Source organism: Monodon monoceros, unplaced genomic scaffold (genome assembly GCF_005190385.1).
Source record: "Monodon monoceros isolate NGI ecotype Baffin Bay Population unplaced genomic scaffold, NGI_Narwhal_1 Super_Scaffold_6, whole genome shotgun sequence".
Lineage (NCBI taxonomy): Eukaryota > Metazoa > Chordata > Mammalia > Artiodactyla > Monodontidae > Monodon > Monodon monoceros.
The window spans coordinates 62,997,236-63,002,877 of record NW_021703783.1 but is presented as its reverse complement, the minus strand read 5'-3'; positions in this window follow the sequence as shown (position 1 = coordinate 63,002,877).

Sequence of the window (5,642 nt, the reverse complement as noted above, 5' to 3'; positions counted from 1 at the left end):
ATATATATATATATATATATATATATATATATATATATATATATATACAAATATATGTCATACAAAATCTAGATCATTTTTCCCAAGTATAAACTGGATATGTTTGGCAATATAAGATCAAAAGTATTATTCCTCTTAAAATTAGGCATATGGAAACCAGAGATATTAATATTGTGAATGAAAAGATACTGCTGCTTCTAGGGTAAAAATATACCTACTTCATTACACATATTCATGTACGTAAATAGTGAGATGTCTTTCAGAAAGTATCATTTACTATAAAATGATCTGTTAAAATCACCTATACTGATCATAACTTTTAACTTATGGTGAATCTAGGCGCATAAGTCTGATTTTACTTTATGGAATTAGCAGGAAGCAATAATTATTTGGGCACTTAAATACCTTAGCCACACAAATGTACCTGAAGAAAGAATAAATGTCCAGTTGAAGCATTCTAGAGAGATCATTAAAACTTGAGGCAAATATTTGAATATTCCGTTTTCTCAAATGAAGAAACTGATTCCCCAAGAGACAATAAATTTCACATTTCAGATAGTCCCTCAAATTAGAAATTTATGAAGCTCAGTTTAGGCACTGTTTTCTTGAAAATAAAACCAATTGGAACTACCCCACATGTTTCATTTTGCCCTGTCGGGTGGTGTTATTGTCAATACCAAGTTCTGCCTACTCTTCATAGCCCATCACTCAACAGAGGACAAACAGTAAGGAAACCAGGAGGTGCACCTATTTCAGCAATGTCCTGCCGTGGTAACAGATTCCCATTCTTGAACACGTATCATTTTTTACTAGAGAGAACTGGAGTGGGGGTGGAGCAAGGGTGAGGACCCTGAATGTTATGTAAAATAGGGTTACAAAAGAGGTAAGCATGACTAAGGGAATGAATGAAGAATACAGGAGTATTATTCAGTTTGAAAGAGGTAGTTCCCATTTTTATAAGAAAAATTTAATAAAACATATATTTTAGTTATCATTTAACAGAAAAATATTCAAGCTATTCAGGCTATACTACAGACTGTCATAAAGGGAAATCAATGCACCCTTGTGATGAGGAAATGGTCATTTCAACACATCTCAGTACACTGTATAAATTTGGAGCTTAAGGTATGTTTTCGTTTAGCCGTAAGTGGTTGGTTACTATTAAGTTATCATATGTTTTCATGGCAATATAAATATTGTCATGGTGTTACAGAAGCAACTGTCAAATGGGCAGACAGCTTACATTTGTGTTTTCTGGAAACCTGTGTATTTTATGCTTCATTTGCATAATGTTTTGTGCTAATAAATGTATGCCAAGTCGTTTGTCCAAGTGAAGGGGCAATCCATCACACCTAAGGCATCTAAGGACAGATTACATGTCACACTAGTCCTGTTTACAAATGACCAGTCAGATGGCCAGTTTTCTTCAGTAAAATCTAGTTGTTGAAATGTAAGCCTTCCCCTAAAGTTTTCGTCAAAAGTAGCTACTTTCGTCAAAAGTAGCCAGTAGACTTAGAGAGGCTGCTTGTGGTTGTCTAAAGGTTCACTGAAGCCAGAGGGAAAAGGAAGAAAGTTACTACAACTTGTATTAATGCCTTTTATTATTACTGATCATATTAGAGCCACTGACAAGTCCAAAGTCATATTAAAATAAAGACATATCATGTTACTCTTACATGAAGCTTTACTATAAACAAATGAGATATTAAAAGTTGGGGGAAGATCTGTTGCGACTATTCATCAGTGATCCTGCTGAATTTTAATTCTTTCCCTTGACCTAATTGGTGGCCAGATTTTTCTAAACTCGATCCTGCTGAATTTTATTTCTTTCCCTTGACCTAATTGGTGGCCAGATTTTTCTAAACTCTTTCCTGCTGTGATTTTGAAGGCAAAATACACAGCATAGTTCAGTAAAAGAATCCTTAAACCTTTTCACTGAGGCATTTACATTTTGATTCTGTTGCCATTTGAAATAGAACCTCCACAGGGAGATAATGAGCTTAAATTACAATTGACTTTGGAAAAAATAACAGATTTTGTGCTTCCTCAATCATGTAATCAATAGGGAATTCTCTAGTTATGTGAACTACGACTATCTTTTAAGACAATGCTAAGATCTTAATACAAAATCTGTCATTCAGGAGCTTTTTAAGAATTCAAGGCTGTCTCTGAAGAACTTGGCTGGAGATGGATTATACCAATTTACAAATGCAGTTTTCAACCATGACAAATCAAACTGATCTGATCTCAGTTCATTTTACTCAACTGTGCCCATAGGACTCTGAGACGTTGGAATACTTTGTCTACATTATTTTTAACATCTATAGATATTTGTGGATGTGTGAATAATGCTTGAATTTCTCATCTTTTGGCTAGTTTGTGTTTATCACACAGACACAGCCTGTTAGTAAGACCAGCTTTAACAGCATCATGAAGTAGAAATCAATGCTCTGAAGATTCAGGGAGGCCAACGTAAGGCAAAATCTCCTGAAACATGGGGTAGTCCTACCCATCTCATCCCTCTCTAGATCATAAAATCCCTGAGAAAGGGCTATAACCGCCTTGTGGACTGCTGTATCCCTAGCGTCTGGGATAATGCCAGCACAGTAGAGGCGCTCAATTAATATTTGTTGAATGAATGGACAACTAAATAAATGAATGAAATTAGACAAAAAAATGAATTTTGCCTTCTGATAATTTGAAAAATTTCACCAATTTATATTATCCTGATTGGCATTATAATTTCTGAATTACATAATTAGAACCAGAATTGACTCTTTATAAATACTTTTTAGATATATGAATTTGGAATCAATTACTTCAAAGGCTTCAAGGGTTTGAGAACACTTAGATAGGAATGTTTGGGGATTCAGAGTTTTTACAATGAATAAAACTCAACTTTTCTAGCTATTTATGAAAGGTCCCTGAGTTATAGGACAAGGATGATCCAAACATGGAACTCCATTTATAAATTTTGTAAAATATTTTCATTTTTTAAAAAGAAAATTCATATCATCAAGCATATTATTAATATGTCCTTCAATATATATTAACCACTTTTCTCTAAGGCTTTCATTGTAATTGGAGACACCATCTCTAAATCTTTTCCTGCTTTCAAAAGATCACTTCTCCTTTCTTATTTGACTCTTAGAATGTACCTGAGCTAAAGATTAATCACATAGCAATTAAGACTTTCCCATGTGTTTATTCATCTAACAAATATTTATTGTATACCTAGCATATGCTACGTTTTGGAAATACAATGGCAAACAAGACAGATGCGGCACGTGGAGTTTGCTGTGAGGGGCTCCTCAACACTTGCTCTAGCAATAACTAGGGTTACTGTCTAATGGATCCTTCTTCACAGCTAATAGAAGAAATGAAATCCCTTACCCCATGGAAATCATGAAAGACTCTGCACATATTTATGTGAACTTGCTTTTCTAAACACACCACTCAAAAATGCTGCTCAGTGTACCCAAACATCATAGTTATACCCCAGTGAGGTAGGTAATAATTTATTCATAACTAACACTTATTTAGCTCTTGCTCCTACCAGTGAGGTAGGTAATAATTTATTCGTAACTAACACTTATTTAGCTCTTACTATGCTCAGTACATTCATAGACTATATCACTGAATCCCTTCAACAACTCTATTTAGTAGGTTCCATTTTATAGACAAGAAAACTGAAGCACAGATATGTGACCTGTCCAAGGTCACACAGTTAGCAGATGGAACTGGGATATGAACCCACACAGTATAACACAAAAGCTCATGTGTCTAAGCGTTATCTGTGGCTTGGGGGACACCATTACATTAAAATAAATGTCAGTAACATAAATGGGTCACTGTATATAAAAGTTCTTTGAAATTGTAAAGTAGTATATAAAAAGATATTAGTAAAGTATTATGATCAACAAACCACATCAGTGGCAGAAACAGAGTGAGAACTCAATCTTAAGTTGCAGCTTACTCTCATGAAGAACACTTCAAGCCAGGGAAATGGATAAAAGTACAGATCCAGAAAATTTCTGACATGTGATAACTATCGCAATGACTTTTGAGAATTACTTATTGTTAGCCACTGTGTCTATTTGGTGCTACAAAAAAAAAACAACAACAAAAAAACTGAAAGAACAAAATCCCTTGCTGTAAGGGCTTATAATAAATACACAATGGGGAGATGAATCGAGGATATTCCACATTTATGGGGAAAGATTGGGTCATAGTACTATTTTCTCACCATTGCATGTGATCTTGTCTTTCTAATTGTTTTCATTATTTTTCTGAAAGAGCTGCAAAATTGTGCAGTGGTTCAACCTGACCAAAGTGGTAATATGCTGCTGGGAAGTAAAAGTATTAGATACCAGACTGGAATTATTGTCTTCATTCTCAAATTTAAGTTCTTTTAAAGCATGAATATAGAGGGACTTTTAGATGCTGAAGGCACCTGAATATTTGGATTTATTAAGTAAAATGAATTAAGTTCCTGTTAAGTTCCTTGTGTTTCTCCATTCCAGATCATACAGTGAGGTCATGCTATTGAGGGGTTAGGTTCTAAAACCAATATGAAAGGCAAAAATTGAGAAAGAGGAATCATACTCATTATTTAAATTTATTCTCCCTCTGGCCCCTCCCAGTTAAGTGGGCATATGATGCAACTTAAATGCTGGTTCATATTTGTGGAAGCAAGGAGTATTCTTAAGAAAACTTTATTACCTCATCATTCTTTCCTACTACCAGCTAATTAGCTCCTTCAAATAATATTTTGGAAAGTTTAGCTTTACACGTAATACAACAGTAAACTCATAAGCCTTTTGTCCAAAACGATACTTAACTTCTACTTCCCTTTTGACACTTTTATTTTTACTAATGATATTACCGTTCTCTGTACAAATCTACTGAGCTTTCTCATTTGCCATTCACATCAATTCTTACATTCTACTTTGACAAAGTCTCTTGCAACTATCTTATCCATTTTCAATATTCCTACCTATGAACAGAAATTTAGTACTTTTTACTAGGACTTCTGTGAGCTTTTAACTGTTTTCCCAATTACTGTGTCTACTCATATAAATTTCCCTATACATTGATGCTTGATAACTCCCCCTGTAGCTATTCCTTTGCTCAAAATTCTCCAAGGGGTCCCCCATCAATAAAAAGTAAGATTTCTAGTCAAGACTCTGAACCAAAACACTAACATGATGTTGGAGAAGAACACTGTAGTGCCACCCCTCCATCTACAAGGGCAAAACACAGAACGTAAAATGTGATGGTACCGAAATCTGGTACATGGACTGTGAAATAGAAGTCACGGGGATCCATGACACTGAAAAATGTCACAAGTTTTTCTTCTAGATGAAATGAAATGCAGTGAGAGACTAGCAGTGTTCTGTAGTGAAGATACAGGACTGTATCAGATTATGGTGCACCAATTCCAAAATGTTTGGGGTGGTGTGTGTGTGTGTGAATGTGCGGGGCTATGCTAACATCCTAACATTAGACACAAGTATGGTTTGAGATGTGGATTTCCGGACTAGATAGCACTGCTTTTTCAGCCGTGCTCTATCTTGCCATCCAAGTTGACCCCTACCTGTTCCTGGAAACTCCTAAACTTTTCTTCCCCTGAGCTTTTGATT